Source organism: Physeter macrocephalus, chromosome 16 (assembly GCF_002837175.3).
Source record: "Physeter macrocephalus isolate SW-GA chromosome 16, ASM283717v5, whole genome shotgun sequence".
Classification (NCBI taxonomy): Eukaryota; Metazoa; Chordata; class Mammalia; order Artiodactyla; family Physeteridae; genus Physeter; species Physeter macrocephalus.
Genome location: NC_041229.1, coordinates 34,263,360 through 34,285,301, shown reverse-complemented (window position 1 = coordinate 34,285,301; position 21,942 = coordinate 34,263,360). Strand labels below are relative to the sequence as shown.

The following is a 21,942-nucleotide window of genomic DNA, read 5'->3' as shown; positions in this document are numbered from 1 at the left end:
GGTTTGGTGGTGCTGAATTCTCTTAGCTTTTGCTTGTCTGTAAAGGTTTTAATTTCTCTATTGAATCTGAATGAGATCCTTGCTGGGGAGAGTAATCTTTGTTGTAGATTTTTCCCTTTCATCACTTTAAATACATGCTGCCACTCTTTTCTGGCTTGCAGAGTTTCTGCTGAAAAATCAGCTGTTAACCTTATGGGAATTGCCTTGAATATCACTTGTTGCTTTTCCCTTGCTGCTTTCAATATTTTTTCTTTGTGTTTAATTTTTGTTAGTTTGATTAATATGTGTCTTGGCATATTTCTCCTTGGATTTATCTTGTATGGGACTCTCTGTGCTTCCTGGACTTGGCTGACTATTTCCTTTCCCATATTAGGAAAGTTTTCAACTATAATCTCTTCAAATATTTTCTCAGTCCCTTTCTTTTTCTCTCCTTCTTCTGGGACCTATGTAATTTGAATGTTGTTGCGTCACTATTTTATCTTCCAGGCCACGTATCCGTTCTTCTGCCTCAGTTATTCTGGTATTGATTCCTTCTAGAGAATTTTTAATTTCATTTATTGTGTTGTTCCACATAGTTTGTTTGCTCTTTAGTTCTTCTAAGTCCTTGTTATACATTTCTTGTAGTTTCTTCATTCTATTTCCAAGATTTAAATCATCTTTCCTATCATTACTCTGAATTCTTTTCCAGGTAGACTGCCTATTTCCTCTTCATTTGTTTGGTCTGGTGGGTTTTTACCTTGCTCCTTCATCTGCTGCGTATTTCTGTGTCTTCTCATTTTGCTTAACTTACTGTGTTTGTGGTCTCCTTTTTCACAGGCTGCAAGTTCCTAGTTCCCATTGTTTTTGATACCTGCCCCCAGTGGCTAAGGTTGGTTCAGTGGGCTGTGTAGGCTTCCTGCTGGAGGTGACTGGTGCCTGTGTTCTGGTGTATGAGGCTGGATCTTGTCTTTCTTGTGGGCAGGACCACGTTTCGTGGTGTGTTTTCAGGTGTCTGTGAACTTATTACAATTTTAGGCAGCCTCTCTGCTAATGGGTGGGGCTGTGTTCCTGTCTTGCTACTTGTTTGGCATGGGGTGTTCAGCACTGGAGCTTGCTGGTCTTTGCACGGAGCTGGGTCTTAGTGTTGAGATGAAGATTTCTGGGAGAGTTCTTGCCAATTGATATTACGTGGGGCCGGGAGGTCTCTGGTAGTCCAATGTCTTGAACTCAGCTCTACCACCTCAGAGGCTCAGGCCAGACAGCCGGCTGGAGCACCAAGACCCTGTCAGCCACATGGCTGAGAAAAAAAGAAGAAAAAGAAAAAGGTAAGTAAAGTTATTGAAATTTTTTTTTAATTATGGAAATAAAAAAAATTAAAAGTAATAGAAAAAAAAAGGAAGAGAGCAGCCAAACCAATAAATTAATCCACCAGTGATAACAAGTGCTAAAAACTAAACAAAGTAAGCATAAAAATCAGAAACTGGTCAGTCGCATACAGCAAATCCCCAGTCTAGAGTTGCTCCCAAAGTCTACCACCTCAATTTTGGGGTGATTGGTTGTCTCTTCAGGTATTCCACAGATGCAGGGTACATGAAGTTGATTGTGCAGATTTAATCTACTGCTCCTGAGGCTGCTGGGAGAGATTTCCCTTTCTCTTCTTTGTTCGCATAGCTCCTGAGTTTCAGCTTTGGATTTGGCCCTGCCTCTGCATGTAGGTCACCCTCTGACATCTGTTCTTCACCCAGACATGAGGGGGTTAAAGGAGCAGCTGATTAGGGGGATCTGGCTCACTCTGGCTGGAGGGAAGTAGGGGTATGGAATGTGGGGCAAGCCTGTGGCGGCAGAGGCCAGCATAATGTTGCAACAGCCTGAGACGTGCTGTGTGTTCTTCCGGGAAAGTTGTCCCTAGATCACGGGACCCTGGCAGTGGTGGGCTGCACAGACTCCCCAGAGGGGACGTTTGGATAGTAACCTGTGCTTGCATCCAGAATTCTTGGTGGCTGCAGCAGCAACATTAGTGTTTCATGCCCATCTCTGTTTTGCACTGATAGCCGTGGCTCGTGCACATCTCTGGAGCTTGTTTAGGCGGTTCTCTGAATCTCCTCTCCTTGTGCAACCCAAAACAATGGTCTCTTGACTTTTAGGCAGTTCCAGACTTTCCCCTGGACTTCCTACCATTTAGCTGTGGCACACTAGCCCCCTTCAGGCGTGTTCACGCAGCCAACCCCAGTCCTCTCCCTGGGATCTGACCTCTGAATCCCAAGCCTCAGCTCCCAGCCCCTACCCTCCCCAGTGTGTGAGCATACAAGGCTTTCAGGCTGGTGAGTGCTAGTCAGCACCGATCCTCTGTATAGGAATCTCTCCGCTTTGCCCTCTGCACCTGCTGCTGAGCTCTCCTCTGTGGCTCCGAAGCTTCCCCCCATCTACCCCCTGACTCTGCCAGTGAAGGGGCTTCCTAATGTGTGGAAACTTTTCCTCCTTCAAGCTCCCTCCCTGAGGTGCAGGTCCCCTCCCTATTCTTTTGTCTCTGTTTTTTTCTTTTTTTCTTTTATCCTACCAAGGTACTTGGGGAGTTTCTTGCCTTTTGGGAAGTCTGAGGTCTTCTGCCAGCATTCAGTAGGTGTTCTGTAGCAGCTGTTCCACATATAGATGTATTTTTGATGTATTTGTGGGGAGAAAGGTGATCTCTACGTCTTACTCCTGCAACATCTTGAAGGTCCTGCTCTGGATTCTCTATTTTTGTTTTTTGTTTGTTTATTTGGTTTTCCTATTGATTTGTGTGAGTTCCTTGTATATTTTGGACATTAACTCCTTATCAGACAAATGATTTGCAGATATTTTGTCCCATGCCGTATGATGCTTTTTCATTTTGTTGATTATTTCCTTTGCCGTGCAGAAGCTTTTTAGTTTGGTATAGTCCCACCTATTTATTTTTGCTTTTGTTATCTTTGCTTTTGGTGTCAAATCCAAAAAATATTTGCCAAGATCAGTGCCAAGGGGCTTACCCCCATGTGTTTTTTTTCTAGTAGCTTTGTGGTTTCAGGTCTCATATTGATGTATTCAATCCACTTTGAGTTGATTTTTGTTTATGGTGTGAGACAGGGGTCTAGTTTCATTCTTTTACATGTAACCACATGTCCACTTTCCCCAATACCATTTATTAAAGAAATTGTCTTTTCCCCATATACATATTCTTGGATCCTTTGTCATAAATTAATTGACCATATATACATGGGTTTATTTTTGAGCTATCTATTCTGTTCCATGGATCTGTGTGTCTGTGTTTATGCCAGTACCATACTGTGTTGATTACTATAGCTTTGTAATACAGTGTGAAATCAGTAAGTGGGAGGCCTCCAATTTCATTCTTCCTTTTCAAGATTGCTTTGGTTCTTCAGGGTGTTTGTGGTTCTATACAGATTTTAAGATGGTTTTTCTATTTCTGTGAAAAATGCCATTGGAATTTTGATAGGGATTACACTGAATTTTTAGATCACTTTGAGTAATACGGACATTTTAACAATATCAATTTTTCCAATGCATCAGCACAGAATATCTTTCCTTATTTTGTATCTTCCTCAGTTTCTTCCCTCAGTATTTTATAGTTTTCAGTATACATGTCATTTACCACCTTGGTTAAATTTATTCCTATGTACTTTATTCTTTTTGATGCAATTTAGACAGACTATTTTTTAAATTTCTCTTTTGATAGTTTGTTACTAGTGTATAGAAATACAAATGATTTTTGCATTTTGATTTTGTATCCTTCAAATTTACTGAGTTTGTTCATTAGTTCTAATTTTCTTTTTTGAGTCTTTAGGTTTTTCTATGTATAATATCATGTCATCTGCAAATAGAGATGTTTTAACTTCTTCCTTTTTGATTTAGATGCGTTTTATTTCTTTTTTCTTTGCGTAATGACTCAGGCTAGAACTTCCAGTACTATGTTGAATAAATGTGGTAAGAATGGGCATCCTTGTTTTATTCCTTATCTTAGAGGGAAAGGTTTTGTCTTTTCATTGTTTAGTATAATGTTAGCTGTGGGTGTGTCATGTATGGCTTTCATTATGTTGATATACATTCCCTGTATGCCCAGTTTGTTGAGAGTGTTTATCATAAAGATATGTAGTGTATCACATTGATTGATTTGCAGATGTTGAATAACATTAACAAAATAAAGAATAAAAACCATATAAGCATCTGAATAAATGAAAAAAAAGCATTTGACAAATTCAACAACCATTTATGATAAATACTTGTGTTCCATGTGTTAATGAGAAAAAAGTGTATTCTGCTGCTGTTGGATGAAATGTTCTGTAAATATCTGTAAGTCCATCAGGTCTTACATACAGTTTAAATTCAATTCTTCCTTTTGATTTTCTGTCTGAATGATGTGTTAAATGTTTTAAGCTTTTGAAATCCATGAAAATTTAGCTTGTGATATGCTTTTGTGTTTATTAGCAAATATAAATTACAAAGGAAAAATTAAATCTGATAATGTAACAACTCTATATTTAATTAGAAGTATTATAAATACATGTTGATATTGGTAAATGGCATAGTAATTTTCTGTATAAATAAAGCAATTACATAAGATATTTAATAAGAAAATTGGATTTAATTCAAACAATGGAAATTTGAAATAAAAATTATTTGTAACCATAATAGCAGATGTATTTTCTTAACAGGTGACCTTAAAGGATTACCATTTAGTGTCATTCAAGATCAACTAAGCATCATTTTTGCATGACTGGCAAAAGGATATCTTTACAGAACCAGTTCCTTTTTGAAGTTTATAATCTGGGCCCTGTTTTCAGACAGAAGGTACAGTTCATCTTTTATTAATATACCTTTGAAATGAAAAAAATGTTGAAGGGAAAAGAAAAATAAAGCCTGTGTGTGCCATTTATGGAACTTCTTAACAATAGCTCAATATGTTAAAGATCAAATTTTTTGTTTACTCTAAATAAGTGCTTTATTTTAAATTGAAAAAACCTTAATTGTGTTAGTAAACACAAACACTCTACAAATATTCTAGTAATAATATTAAAGTGAGAATAGTAAAAAATTTTGTCTTTATTAAAATTTTTAGTTTGAAATGAGCATGGCAAGTACATAGAGATTGTGTTAAATTGCTGAAAACTATAAGAGAAACAGTATTCTCATATAGCCTCTTGTTTCATATCTTCCTCAACCAACATATAATCTGCTAGTGGATGGATTTCGTGGGTTTTTTTGACAGCTTGAGTTTGAAGGCATTGCTTAGGTTATATAGGCAGGAAGTGTTGCACAGAAAGAGGTTGAATCATCCCCACTTTAATAGGAGATCTCCCAGATGAAAGTGACTTGTATGGCATTTTCTCAGCAACTCCGCATTCTTGTATACTAAAACAACAACCAAAATCATTAAATATTATTTACATCTATTTTGAATAAAAATGACCATTGTATAATTAAATAATAGTCATATAAAATGAATACACTAAAATGTTTTAGAATACATGATTAGAAACATGTTTAATATTCGCAACTAAGTGGGCATGAACATTTCAATTTATTGAAATTATTTCAATTTAATTCAATTTATTAATTCAATGTATTAATTCAATTATTTCAATTTAACCTACTGTGTGCTACTTAACTACAATACATATGAAGTATTTTTGTATAATCAGCCAAGGAGGTCAATCCATTTGAGATGTAGAATTATATACCTTTGTTTTCTAATTATTTATAAAATACTGACAGTATCATACCCAATTTCAAGGCTGTGATAGAGCTATCATTTAATTTGTCAGGTTAATTCAAGTTAATTGATTCAAAATATTGGAAAGTATTTTCCTAAGCCTATTCTATGATTTCAGTTTCTTCATGCTTGAAAATTAGAGTAAAGAAGGAAAGTGACTAAATCTGAATTTGAGAACAGTTCTGTGGGAGAGTGTTAAGAGTCAAGAGTTTGACATGCGATTTTACTTTCTACTAGTCACACTTCTGTTCTGGGATATCACTACAGAAAATTTTACATTTCAAGTGCCTTTCATTCATTCCATTAAGTCATACCAGTTTTTCATGTTTATTGAAGATCCTAACTATACCAGGTATCTTTAAATTAATTTTTTGGAGAAAAATAACCATGAATTTTCATTTTCTCAAAGTCTAGAAAATAAGGGGAGAGAAAAGATAAGGAAGTAGATTGAAAGTCTCTGATAGTGAAACCCCAAGCCATGGAAAAAAAATGAGTTCCCCATGAATTAGTCCATTGCTATATTCTAATATTGAACAGATTTTTCAGCCAAATTTTGCCATCATATTTCTGCTTGTTACAACAAGAATGATCTGAGAATAGGTTACATATACAAAATAAAATAAAGATAACAATTTGTGTTCTATCTACAAAAGATGCACACACATTTGGAAGGTATTATTTTCTGTATACAAAGCATTTTGTCTTCAACTCTTAATCACTGGAGCATCTTAACAAATCAAACTCTATATTAACTTGCTGCTTCTCTAATACCTGTGAATACCAGAGATAAATTATATGCAGACACCTTAATTGAATTTTGCAATGTTAGAAACTATTTATGGTGCTTGTGACATTTTTAAAGAAAGACAACTGAACACAGCATATCAGCTGTGGGTAAGAGGATTTTGGATCTAATGCTCACTTCCAGATGCATGATGGATATGTCGTTTAAATTTATGGTAGACATATCAGCAGATGGAAATAGAATGGAGTAAATGCCTTTGCCACCTGTGAACTGGTGCATTTTATCAATTACCAGCTGAATTGTGTTAAATTCAAGTACTTCAACAGAACTCTAATTAATTTTTGAGAAGAGGATTTTGGCAACATATTAATAAATCTAGGTTTCACGTTGAGGATGGGGAATGTATTTTACTGTACAGAGAACCTATGGACACGGGTTTGGCAGAGCATAGCTCACTCGTGTTGTGTCACTCATTCTACTATTCTGCCTGGCTAATTGAAAAGCATATTGGTAGAATAGGAAGCAGTTGAAACAGATGAGACAGACTGAGCACTCCAAAAAGACATAAGTGAATTAGAATTGATGAATCTGATGAGAGTGAATTCACAGTGTCAGTTTAAATAAAGCCCCATTTCATTCATGTACTTGTACCTAATCTGTCACTACAGCTACTAGAAACATTCAAGGAAGGCACTGACAGTTTTATCTTGACACAATCAGCTAAATTCCTGCCATAATAAGCAGTAACATATATTAAAAGGGGTCCTGAGTTCAGCCTCTGACAATGAAACATTTCACTCAATAACTTACACAATGCTATTTAATAGACTTTGGCTCAGTTCCACGAGAAAGAGCTTCATTCCATTAGAGAAGAGCCTGTGTGGCTCTAAATTTATAGATATTCAGAATTGGCAGAATTCTTATCACTTAATGAAAAAACTCTAATTTCTAGTATCAATGCATATAAATAAAGAGAACCACAGCTGATGAAAATAGAGTGGGATGCTCTCTCATTTTAAAAAATGAGAAATTTAATTTTTCATCCTTAATGTTCTTGAAAATTGCATAAAAATTTGAAAGAAAAAATCCTTTTCACATACTTTATTTTTTTATTTATTTTTTACAAATAATCCTCAACCTTTAAGTTGTGCGTTTTTTTCTTTTAAAAAAAAAAATTTATTTATTTATTTATTTTTCTGCATCGGGTCTTAGTTGTGGCATACAGGATCTTTTGTTGCAGTGCACGGGCTCTTTGTTGTGGCATGCAGGCTTCTCTGTAATTGTGGCATGGGCTCCAGAGCACATGAGGTCAGTAGTTGTGGCACACAAGCTCTCTAGTTTTGGTGCGCATGCTCTGGAGCATACAGAGTCTAGAGTACATGGGCTCAGTAGTTGCGGCACGTGGGCTTAGTTGCCCTGCCGCATGTGGGATCTTAGTTCCCTGACCAGGGATCAAACCTGTGTTCCCTGCATTGGAAGGGGGATTCTAAACTCCTGGACAATCAGGGAAGTCCCCTTTTCACATACTTTAGTTGCTACATATGTGCTGTTTATGTTAACAGCACTGCTACTTGTTATAATGTTTACAGTGTGGTATCCAGAATTCACAACTTAAAATAATGGGGAAGTTCCATGAAGATAGTTTTGGCTGAATATTAGAATTTTCTAACAATTGGAGTGTCCACAATAGTCTTTCAAGAGTAGTGTGTCCAAATAAATGGGAAAGTACAATTCCTAATTGTCAGGAAGGGAGATGGAAGAGTTCCCTCCAAAATTGTTATTCAATAATAAAATATTAATTCATTCTAAGATGTTTGTTATAAAGATCAGTATTTTGCTACTTGTAAAAATTAGTTTTTTTAATTTTAACTATATTTGTAGGTTTTTGTCTTCTGGAAGATACTATTTTCAAATATTTTATAGGAAAATTTGTTATATAAAGTATACAAAAATCCCTGGATATGTGAATCAAAACAGGATGACAAATAATTTATCGGTTTGTATAAAATATTTTATAATTTGAAGTTGTATGAATTTCTTAGATAGCATTTACCTCTGTCTGCCAGTTGTAGAGGTGGGAGGGGGTGGTTTAAGTTGGCTACCAAGGTATTATCTTCAATATCATTTTGTTCAGAGAAGATATGTTGGTGAATTAATATTTTTCAAGTTGGAGTTCCTAAGGATATGAAAAAAACTAAGCTTGCCCAAAGCAAAAAGGGGAAAAAACAGTACTAAGTTTCAGTGTGATAATATGAAGGAGTGCCTAGGTTTTATATTACATAGACTTTTGTTAGCATTCACAAACTGTAAACATTCAAACACTTCACGTAATGCGAATGTATGCAAAATACATCATACATGATACTTGACCAGTAAATAGTAATGTTTATTGAATATTTCTATTGTGGAAAGAATTCACAGAGACAGAGGAAAGAGTGGCATTTAGGCATTTAGTATCATGTTTTCCTATACCTTTATTTAGATGCCAGGGAAGACTGAGTGTGGAAAATAAAAACCAAAATGATTTTTTTCAGGCAGTTTTCAGATATATAAGAAAGTTTCTGTTTAATCCTGCTTATATACAAGCAACGGAAACCCTTAGCTTGAATACTCAGCTACCTGAATGGCTCAAGACTATCCTACAAAATATATGAGGGGCTCTATCTCTACCAGTAGATGTCTGAAATTTAGTTACTCTTTCTGTACTAAGCTTAGTTTACTTAGTAAGTCCTAGGCAGACTAATTATTAATAAGATACAGACTTTTTTTTCCTAAAATCTGTCATATTTACTGAGTGTATTGAAGTGATTTTGACAAATGGAAAGATTACAGGCTTTGGAATAAGGATGAGCCAGGATTGAATCTTTGCTGTAAATTTGCTCCCTGTAGAAACTTGAGCTTAATTGTTATGAACCTTATGTTTCCTTCAGCTTTAAAAAAAAATTGATGTCTCATTTTACAAGGGTATGAGAAGTTGAAATTAAGCAAGTCTATCTATTATCTATCTACCTACCTATCTATCATGTATACATATACACACATATACACATATGGACTTTGGTATCTGGAAGGTGTTTATTATGATTGCTATTGTGATAGAATGAATACCACACTATTTTACCACTGAGTAGAACAATACTGAGAGTCTGATGAGATTTTAAAAAGGAAGGAAGGAAGGAAGGGAGGGAGAGAGGGTGGGAAGGAGAAAGGAAGGAGAGGAGGAAGGGTGGGAGGTAGAGAAAGTAGGGAAGTGGTAAGAAGGAGAGAAGGGAAGCAAAAGAAGGCAGGAAGAAAGAGAAAGGAAGAAAGAAAAGGAAGAGAGGAAGGAAAGATAGGATAAAAGAAAAGTAAAGAAAGAGAGAGAGAGATGTAGGGAGGGAGGAAGGGGGGAAGAGCAGAAAGAAAAATAGATATGACCCTTTTTCAAAGCATTAATAATATTTGCATCCTGGGGCTGTTGTGGGATATAAAATAAACATAGAAAAGTGATTCATCTGTCATAAGTTATTAGAAAATGGGATACAAAACAAATGCTCCCATTCATAATCAAAACAATGATTATATAATACTCTGCTGGATTTTGTGCTGGCACATAGCATTATTTCCTCATTCTTTTCCTCTTCAGTACATTAGAGGGCATGGGGGCCTAATAACTGCACTTCTCAGAAGACCTGCCAGCAAGATTTAGGATTAGGTGCCACTCAACAGGAAACATGAGATATGGAAGTTATAAGAAAAGTAGAAATCTTACCATGGTCCTTCCAGTTCTAGTAACCCCAGATGCTTTTCTTAGTATCTTATGTCTCAGTGCTGGAAGCTATTATCATTGCTGCAGTTATGTATAGTTTTTGCAGTTTCTTACTGTTTCAAGGCTAGTGGTTAATTGAAGATTTAGCAGTGCTTTCTGACAGTTGATCCTTCAGCCCTTTTAACAGTTTATAAACACCTAATATCTAAATTCTTTTCTGCTTGAAATACCATGAGTTTTATTTTTATTTTTTTTACCTGGCCTTGGCAGGTAAAGAAAATGTCTAAAGGTAAACAACAAACAAAAAGTAGACAACACACATATAACAGATTATACAAAACCCTGTCCTTTGACTTTGGACTTAGCCATGTGTGACTTTCTTTGGCCAATAGAATGAGGCAAAAGTAATAGTATATCAGCCCTGAGCTTGGATCTTCAGATACATTGTATATTTCCACAAACCCTGTTGTTCTTTTCTTATCATCATGAGAATAAGGAAAAAAAAGACAGTGGACTAATGCCACCCCAGGAGAACCATCCCAGCTAAGCCTAGCTGTAATCAGCTGACCCTCAGCCACTCAAGATAAGTAAGTGATAATAAATGATTGTTATTTTAAAGCATTGAATTTTGGAATGGTTTGTTGTGCAACAATGGCTAACTAATACAACTATTATTCACAAAAAAATTATTTTCCACTCATTCTAGATACTTATTATTCCTAAACATGCATTTCACTGCCCTTCTCCAATTATACTGTTTTTATTATTAACCCTATCTGGCATACTCTATACCCCCAGTTTTCCCTGTTTTCATGTTCAAGATTAAGGTCAAATGCAACTGTTTCCACAATATGCGTCAGACTCTTTTTGCATTAAATAAGAAATATGCCACATACTGACTGACATCATCAATTATTTGTTCATCTGCTTTTATTTTCTATACAATATTTTATAAAGCTAAGCACTTTAATTTTATACAAATCTGTACCATCCATAGAGCTTTACACTTAATGCATTCTTAATAATTGGACAAAAAACAAAAGGAATGATTTATATAGCTGATATTCATCAGTAAGAAGACAGATTTTTATATTAGGCAGAAAAATTAATTTCATTTACAAATTAATCTTCCAGATTTAAGTTTTCCCCTTTTTTTCTATGGGCTTGTGAGTAAGGGAAAGAGTTCAAATGTAAATAAGCTGGGTTGACAATCATGCCTTTACAGATGTTAAGTATTCTCCAAATGATGATCTGCCATCCTCAGGGCTAGCATGTCAAATTAAGGAAGTCTAAAATCCCTATCGCTAATGTATGGTAAGTTAAATAATTAGACTACTAGCAATAAAGATTACACTGTAAATGATTTCCAAGCAACAGTATTCTGCCTTAGTAAACTTTGAAGCAATAGTTGAGTTTCAAAAACTGAAATGTTATTTCAAGAATGATAAACTTTGCACAAAAGCATCTCTTTTCCCTTGAAAATAAACTATCTACATTTTCTTGTGTTCTAACTTAGAAACTGGTATCTCTATAAGCTTTTTAGTGATTAGTTCATATATAAAAGATATATTAAATTGTCTATAAAACTTTTCTTGTAGCTTGTAAATTGCACATAGTGGCACCAGATTCTGTGCTTTGTCAATTCTATTCTATGACCATGATTGCAAATCTCATTTGAAAAAAAATACTATATATATATATGTATATATATATACATATGTATACATATATATGCTTTTTCTTTAATACTATCATATTTACTTTTCAAATCTTTTTTTCTTACCTAATTTGCGTCTGACATGTTGAAGACAGGAAAAAAAGAAATAGAATACTTTCAGTAAAAAGTTTTTGATCACACATGATTTAGGTGATTTGGGGGGCCATGCTTATACATAAGATGAAGTAGGTAGGTTTCAGGAAAATGAAGAAGCTTAAGATTTAGGGTTGCTTATAGTACTTACTTTTAAATACTCGTTCCTTCTTTCTGCTTTATGGAATTTTGGAAATCTCCAAGACTTAGCTTGCCCACCACCTCATAGACTTAATCAAGGACAATATATTATACTAAGTACTTCATACTACCTGTGTGCTTCTCAAATTGGTAAATTCTTGAAATAATAAAACATTTCATTATTATATACTAAATATAAATTTTAATATTTTAAAATTCAAAATATTTGATATTAAGCTAGCATGTGGAATGGAAAGTATTAAAGGACCTATGAGATTTATTTGGGATAAAGAAAAAGGTGAAAAATGACCTTTGTGTTTATATGTCACTACAGCAAATCATATTGTTCTAAGATTTCAGTGATGTGTAGCAGTGGAAATAACAGAGATGAGTACAATAGACTTTTCCATAGACTGACTTTTACATGTCATTTAATTCTCTCTAGTGTCTTCAGAACAGTCCAACAGAGGTAATGATAACAGATTGTCACATTATTATCCACATGATGACCTGTTTAGGTAGAAGATTAAAAAAAAACACTGTACTCCCAAAGCTATGGGTAAAAATACAGCGATCATCAATTCATCAATTTTGTTCACACTCTCTCTCTCAACACACACACACACACACACACACACACATGCCATGTGCATTGGTGTATCATGTCTTTATTAGAAAGTATGTACTATTGAGAATGCTATCAAGATCTGGGAAATAATTTTTTTAAAAAGTCAGTATAGGCAAGCTTGAGTGATAAAAGATATGTCCTTTACTCTTTGAAGTTCTCAGACTTACACTCTCAAACATGTAAGCATCTTTAAAAGCAATTCTAACAGCTATTATGATAATTCTAATACTATAATTCTTTTATAATTCTAATGGATTAAAAAAAGAATGCAAGAAGATAGCCGGGCCTCTAGAAATAGATAGAGGACCATTCTGTCAATTGAGAGTTGATATCCTCACTGTGTTAGCCAGAAGAAACTGTAAAGAGTTCTACATGCAAAGCAACTGAGAAGTATTTCATAAAGTAGCAAATATCTAAGAGAATACTATAAAGAAAATATTGGGCTGAGCCACGGTTGTGCTATGCAGTGAAACTAGACACATGTGGCTATTCAGCACTTGAAACGTAACTAGTTTAAATTGAAATGTGTTGTGAAAATAAAATACAACACAGATGTCCAAGACTCAGTATGAAAAAACAAAAAAGTATTTTATTAGTAATTTTTTTTGATTATACAAAAAATATTTTGATTACATGTTGTGGTATTTATATGTATTAGGTTAACAAAAATATATGAACAAAACAAAATATATTAATTTTACCTATTTCTTTTTCCTTTAAAATTACATCTTTGGCTTGCATTTGTGGCTCTTAAATTTACATCAAATAGGGCTGGTCTACAGAATTGCAGCAGCATCATGTAATTACTGATTAAGGCAATCACAAGTTTTCTAAGAATTGAATGTATTCATTTTTCATCACCTATCTACTGCATAGATTTTATCATAAATCTATTAGACATATTCACTTTCAAGAAAACATAAAGAAAATATTTAAAAGCTATTGCCTGAACCAGTTTCTTACCTTCTAGGAAACTCATTCCACTGCCAACTAGAATCTTTCAAGTTCTTTAACTACTTATTCGAAGCTTCTGGATACTGATTATTTTTCTTCTAAAGAAGCCAGGGAAAATCATGGTTATATGCTTGTGAATGGGAGAGCTTTTAGTGAAAATCATCTGTGTAGCTTGAAGAAGGGTCAGCACGTCCCAACTGAAAGTGTAAGGCACCTGTGTAGAAGCAACACCACCAAACCAAAGCCCATGGCACAGATCTGTACTACTCTCAATGCCATTTTTGTCTACAATAGACTTATCCACACCCTATATACTTACACCAGGACCAAACAGTGCTTGCTTCAACTCTGTTTCCCAGTTCTGGCTCTTGGAGGCACACAATGATTAATCAAACTATGGCTAAAAATCAGGAAAGACAGAACAGAAGAAGGAGCTTAAGGACATTTAGATAAATAATAGAACTCTAGAATCTTGAAAACAAAAGGTGCCAGATGAGACAAGTATCACAGCAATATAATATATATTTATTTAATTTGTTCAAGAGTAGAAAGGTGGCCTAAATTCAAGGATCAGAACACAAAATGCTAAATTCCTCCAAAAATACCAACACTTCTAAAAGTGAATTATGAAGTGTCAATGTGGAACTACCCTTTTGATGGAAAAATTATTCATCTGTTTGCCTGTGTTGTCCCACTTAGTCTTGCCAATATTATCTTTGAATTTAAATGTTTATGTAAATAGGATTATTTTCTTTTTAATGATTTATTAAATATAGTTCTAATAGACATTATTTCTGTATTCCTGATTTGAGTAGATGTTGGGTGCCTTTCTGTTCATCAATCTAAATATTAGCAAAGACGAATGTGAATCAATAATGGATAGTCATTGCATTTCTGAGAAATATTTCTTTGGAAATCATATTCAACTGAACCAGAGCTGTTTCAATGACTACTTTTAGGCCAAATTAGTACAACCTGTAATAGTAGTAATAGCTAAAATTCATTTTTCCCTTAATAAACATCAGAAACTCTTCTATGATTGATCTTCATAACAACTTTCTAATTCAAGATTAGTAATATCCTTAGGTTAAACCAAAGCAGTAAGAGATCAAGGAGCAAGCAGTTGAGGGTGTTTCAAATGTAGGCAATCTGGTTCTAGAGTCTCAGTTTTTAGCACAGCTCTCTTCTGCTGCACTGGGAAAACTCTACAGTCTTCAGTCTCTTAATCCTACCTATCAAAACACAAGTTCTCTGGGGCCATGTTACTTGTATGGTGCCCATGCTAAAAATTCTAGATAATTTTAGGATAGACTTCACTGATGGAGCAGTGGTTAAGAATCTGCCCTCCAATGCAGGGGACATGGGTATGATCCCTGGTCTGGGAATATCCCACGTGCTGCAGAGCAACTAGGCCCATGCACCACAACTACTGAGCCTGCACTCTAGAGCCTGCAAGCCACAACTACTGAGCATGCATGCCACAACACTGAAGCCCGTGCACCTAGAGCCCATGCTCCGCAACAAGAGAAACCACCACAATGAGAAGTCTGCGCACCGCAACGAAGAGTAGCCCCACTCGCTGCAACTAGAGGAAGCCCACGTGCAGCAACGAAAACCCAATGCAGCCAAAAATAAATAAATGTATTTATTTATTTATTATTATTATTATTTTTAAATTAGGATAAAATTTCCAGATAACTTTTTGGATATCATCTTAGTTTGGGTTCCCCCAAGCATACCCTGATAAAAGGATTTTGATGTTGATACTTTACCAGGAAGTTGATCCCAGTAAGCACAAGTGAGAGTGGGGAAAGCAAGACATAGAAGAGAGAAAAGTTCAGAGAGAGGACAGTACTGAGCAGGTCAACAAGTGTAAGTAGTTGGAACTCCATCCTGCACCAACTTCCCTCTGGGGGTTCACAGGAAACATGCCTCATAATTGTTGTACAAGAGATAAGAAACTGGGTTAAATGTGTCCCTCATTGTTCTAATTGGGTGAGGGTTGACTTTGGGAACATTAAATACGGGGGCCATTTTGAGCTGTCCTGCTTTGGCTGAAAATGTTTCCACGGTGCTAGAGAAAACCTCGAGACAGAGACACAATGATGCATTGTTAACCCTTAAAGAGGGACAGGAACACTCTTCTGTGGCTGTAGGTGAATCTAGGGATTATGAATTGAGACATTAACAGCATTTGCTACTGAGGTATAGTTACAATATAGTCACATTCTCTGAAACTACACTAAATTCTACAAATAAATTTCTTAAGGGAGTATGTGAGCCTTTTTTGTCCTAACCTTAGTCTTGGGCTAAACATAACTTGTTTTCTACTGATTCTATCCTTCAATTTATTGGAGGGGTGTGTCTGCACACACTAATAAACTCAACAAACATGAACAGAATTATTGTATGTAGCACATCAAACACTAGGGCAATTTCGTCTAAAATATCAAATTATCTATTAGATGCCAAATAATCAAAGTGAGTTGTTTAAAAGAATATTTCACTTTTTTGTAACGTGCCCATATCTTGAATGAAGAACCTGAGTATAATTATTGGGTTGGCCAAAAAGTTCCTTCAGTTTTTAAGTTAAAATAAAAGGCACATTTTTCATTTTCACCAAGAACTGTATTGAACAACATATTCATCATTTTGTTCCACTACCTTCTGCCATTTTTCAGGCAACTTCATAATTCTATCTTCCCAAAACTTTTTATCTTTTTGAGCAAAGAACTGTTCCAGGTGCCTTTTACAGTCTTCGAGAGAATTAAAATTTTTTCCATTAAGATAATATTGTAAAGACCTAAATAAATGGAAATCCAAAGATGCAATGTCTGGTGCATACAGCGGATGAATCAGAACTTCCCAGCCAAGCTATAACAGTTTTTGCCTGGTCATCAAAGAAACAAGTGGTCTTGCATTATCCTGATGGAAGATTATGTGTTTTCTGTTGACTAATTCCAGATGCTTTTCGTTGAGTGCTGCTTTCAGTTGGTCTAATTGAGAGCAGTACTTGTTGGAATTAATCATTTGGTGTTCCAGAAGGAGCTCATAATAGAGTACTCCCTTCCAATCCCACCATATATACAACATTACCTTCTTTGGATGAAGACTGACCTTTAGTGTGGTTGGTGGTGGTTCATTTCGCTTGCCCCATGATCTCTTCTGTTCCACATTATTGTACAGTATCCACTTTTCATCGCCTATCACAATTGTTTTAAAAACGGAACGTTTTCGTTACGTTTCAGTAGAGAATCGCATGCGGAAATAAGGTTAAGAAGGTTTCTTTCGCTTAACTTATGTGGAACCCAAACATCAACGTGATTAACATAGCCAAGCTGGTTCAAATGACTTTTATTGTTTGATTTGGATACTTTGAGTATGTCGGCTATCTCCTGAATGGTATAACGTTGATTGTTCTCAATTAATGTCTCCATTTGATCACTATCAACTTCAACTGGTCTACCTGACCGTGGAGCATCGTCCAGCGAGAAATCTCCAGCACAAAACTTGGCAAACCTCTTTTGACACGTTCGATCAGTCACAGCACCTTCTCCATACACTGTACAAATCTTTTTCTGCATTTCAGTTGCATTTTTACCTTTCTTGAAATAATACAGCATAATATGCCAAAAATGTTGCTTTTTCCTTCCATCTTCAGTATTAAAATGGCTACACAAAAATTCACCAATATTGATGTTTTTTTAAAAAACTGCACGCTGATATGACAGGTGTCACAATACAACAAAATTGTTTCGAATGAAGTTAAAGACAACTAAGTGCTACTAGAGCCATCTTACAGAAAAAAACGAATGAACCTTTTGGCCAACCCAATACATGGTGCACTCAGAGTTGCTTGAAAGGCATGGCCTCACACACGTATGGATAGAAACTATTGTGGAATGTCTTACCTAATATTTATTTAATAATTTGCCTTATATTTCCACTTCTATGGCCTATATTGTGAAAGAAAGGCCGTTTTTCCTGTCTATAAACTAAATAATTAGGAATAAAAACTAAACTCTTTAGATGAACACTGGGCATAAAAGAAGAGCAATATGACAATGATGTAGTAAGAGGGAAACATTTTTGGGGTACAGATTTTTATAAGAATTGTAAAGTCAAGCTTTAAGTAAATATTCAAATAGTTGTGTTTTATATACTTTAAAATTTAAGTGGACTTGGAAAGTATTTAAACTTAGTCTTCAAGAAGAACAAATTTAAAGTGATATGAGGATACTTACAGAGCATTTATTAATACATTTTGGAGTTGGAAGGAAAATTATAGTGTAAATTTTTGATAATTTTTCTCTGCAATTTGATTTGAGAAGGAGCAGTACACTCAATTTTTTCCTAATATTTAGCTGCGTGAGAAATAATGATAAAGCATAATCTTAGAAGAGACTTTAGAAACGTATATCATACACATAGAATATAAATTAGTTTGCAAATATTATGGTAAAAATAGTAAGTCACACACTTTTTCAGAAATATCTATTTTTCTCTGCTTGAGGGTTTTCAGAGAATAAAAATGAAGATGTGTGAGAAAAATTTTAAGACTATCTGAAGTGTAATGTAAAGAATTATTTCTGCAGTCTATAAAAAATAAAATTAAAGAAAAGAAAAAAGAATAAAACTGCTAAATTGTGTTTTCGTGACTATTTAAATAACTACTATAATATGAAAATTAGAATAATTGTTAAACTATAGTATTCATATTTCAGAGCATTATGTCCCATATAATATGCTTTAGTTTAAATTAAATGCATAAACTTATTTGTGAAAATTAATGTGATATAGGAAATGTTTTTCTATTCTTTTTGGAAATAGTCCCTTCAACTTGCATTAGTATAATAAATCAGTGTTAATTTTGCACTGTTATTAACACAAAACATCCTCAAAGATGTAATACAGAAAATATCTACTATATTACATATAAAATATCTTTAGTCACTTGAAAATATTTGACCTAAGTATTCTAAAATTTATCGTTCCCTTGAGCCTGACCAGACAGCTGTATACTTGAATGTTGTTATTTTTTCTTTCATAAAATTTCTTGCACTGAATTGTCCTTTGGCATTTACTATTGATTTGTATTGAGAGACATAATAAGAATGTCATATTCAAATTACAGGAATGAGTTAGCCATGTAATCTACCATTTCTGACAGTATTCTCTTAGGGGGTTGGGCTAGAGTGGAGGTGGGGAATGTCTCTCTTTCCTTACTACCAAGAACAATTGTTCACCTTCTGAATAACTTTATTTTTTCAATTTAATTCGATTGCTATTGTTATTGTTAGATGAGGATGGGGGAGATTGTTTATTTTCATCTTATGGATTCTGTAGTTAAGGTCACCTATAGAATTTCCTTCTGTTTGGCTGCTACAAGATTTATTTCAAATGACAGACAAAGTATAGCCAATGAACTTTGCTGGATTTTATGATATCCTCCATTTTGTTTTCTTATTATTTCGTCTTCATTTTTATATGCATTTATTTATTTTGTTTGCCTATTATTTGTTTACATTTTTGTAAATTGTATAAGCTTTTGTTGAGACGTGTTTATAAGTAATCTATAAAAATCATTATAACATCTTTGATTTTGCAATTTTCTAAAATATTTATTAACATTTTATCAGTTTTAAGTATTTCATTTATTCACAGACATATGTGACATGCTATTATGAATGATCTAAAAATACATTCATGGATAAAATCTGAAAAAAAAAAAAAACTCTGGTCTTTTGAAATTGACTTTCCATTACAGAGAAACATTGAATGAATGTACAAATAAAAATGTACACTATTTTGAAGTGAGGAATATTTGGGAAGAAATAAATCAGAGTTTAAAAGTTTAGAGAGTGTAGGGATTGGGTGTTTTTGTTTCCTTGTCTATTTGTTTGATTTTGGGGAGATTATGGGAAAATTTCCTGCTGATGAGACCCTTGCTGTGGGACATAAAGGAAGCAAGGGTGGTAACCTTGTGGCTTCTCTGGTGACAGAAGGTACAACAGACACTTCTGAGGCAGAAGTGTTTTCCATGTGTTCTGGGTGGTTAAGAGTGGAAAAAACGAAACCCAGAGAGCTGGTGGGACAAAGAAATCAAATAAGTTAATGTGAGGTATTATGAGGAATTTAGCTTTTACGCTCAACGAGATGGAAATCAGATGTTGCAGGGCTTTGAACTGAAGAATGTCATGATTTAATTTACATTTTAAGCATTTGTTGATGGATTAGATATGACATGGAAGAAAAGTATAAAGACTGTTACCAGTCTTTTGTGCCTGGGTAACTGGAAGATGGGAGTTGCCTGGGCAAGTAGGAAGATAGAGTCTCTTATTTATTAAGATTGAGAAGATGGCAGGTTTTGGGTGGGGAGATTGAGGAGGTTATTTTTCAGACAAGTGTAGGATGCCTATTTGACATACAAGTGAAGATGTAAAATAGGCACTTGGAAAGATGAATTTGGAGTTTAAGAAAGCTGAGTTGGCTGTAGATGTAAAATTGGGAGTTTGCGCTGGTGTTTCATGCCAATAATTTAAAAGAAGTTGGAGAGAGGAATAACTATATGGACTAAAACATAGCTTTCAGAGATGAGGAGAATTAGCAAAAGAGCCTGAGAAGGAGAAGCTACAGAAATTGAAGGAAAAACTGAAGAATGTTGATTCAGATGCTTTGTAAAGATAGCTTGCAAGAAAGAGGAAGTGAACAGCCATGACAAAAGCTGTGATAGATCTCCTAAGATGAGGACTTAACATTGACTTTCTATTTATTTTGATTTCATTGTTACTTTGCCAAGAGCTTTTACAGTGCAGTGGTAGTTATGGTGGGAATGAACATTTGGTTTGAGTGTGTTTGAGAGGAAATGAGAGGAAAAAGCAAAGAGGGCAAGTACAGAGGGTTTTTTTTCTACACCAATAATTATTAATATTAGTAATATTCGCAATAATTCTATAAAAGTAAATTATTAAATTAAATAATTGATTGTAAGATCTATGGTACCCCGATTACATAAATCTATCAATACATTAAACATATTAACAACTACAAAATATAATTTCATTCCTTTTCTTAGAAATTTTATTTTCAGGCTCCAAATTTTCAATATATTGAGTAAACTTTTCTGCTTACTTCTGCTTCTCCTCTGTCTCCCCCTGCCCCCAATTGACCTGCCTGGTTCAACAATAATTCATTAAAGATGTCTAATTGATTGGGTGATTGAACTAATTAATGTCTTATAAAGCATTTAAAAGGAAGCTTTATTATCATATTTGCATCTTACACCTTTTGTAAATTAATAAAAATCTAACAGTAAGTGAAGTAAGAATTCAATGTCGTCTTATAGCAGGAGTTTAGGCTTCTGCATGAAACGTTTCTTACTCTTAACAGATACCCATAGCTAAATGAAATAATTTAATTCCCAGAATTTTTATTAAAATACACTGATGATGCACAAAATGTTGAATACTGATTGATAATATTTAGATATAAATATGAATTTCAAAACAAAATACAATGTTCCCAAAATGAAACTGCTAGGATTTACTTTCAGATGAAATACATGCAAATCCAAATCATTTAAATTTATAATCTCATTTGATATTGTTTCTATATTATAGTTTTATAGCTTGATTTTTTGATGAATTAATTAGAGGCAGTCTGGAAGCTTGGAATTATATGACATTTGCCATCAGAAATCATGAGCGTAGAGATACACAGTTGTTTGACGCAGAAGCCCAGTGTGTCTCCCTTTGCCTGGCAAAGCAATAAAGCTATCTTTTTCTACTTCACCCCAAAAAAAAAAAAAAAAAAGAAAAAGAAATCATGAATGTAAGTCCTAACTCTGCTACTTCAAAACAGTATTATATGAAGAAAACCCATAGTCTCAGGTTCCACACTAATAAAATTATAATAATTGGAATATGTGTATGCTATACTGGATAACCATGGGATTTAGTGGGATGTGCTATGACCTATAGGTAATATGCTTTGCACTCTTTAACAAAGGAGAAGTATTTTATCTACAAACAGTGAAAAATGAGGGGAAAAGAAAGACGGAAAAACTAAAAGCTTTAGACTTAGCCTCATAAGAACATTTCTGTCATGAAGGCAATTAATCTGTCTGTTGTATTATTGAGGAGACAACATTCCAGACGTAGAGATCCTCATAAAATATACCTTGAGTCCAGTC

General features: G+C 34.4%; 1 protein-coding gene across 1 annotated transcript in view; it reads left to right on the top strand.

Annotated features, from left to right (window-relative positions):
- CNTN5 (contactin 5) overlaps window positions 1-21,942 on the top strand; it is a 1,454,884-nt gene that overhangs the window by 337,345 nt on the left and 1,095,597 nt on the right. The window contains exon 2 of the mRNA XM_055091393.1: window positions 4,668-4,803. The gene's annotated coding sequence lies outside the window, so the exon portion shown is untranslated. The remainder of the gene's footprint in view (window positions 1-4,667; window positions 4,804-21,942) is intronic.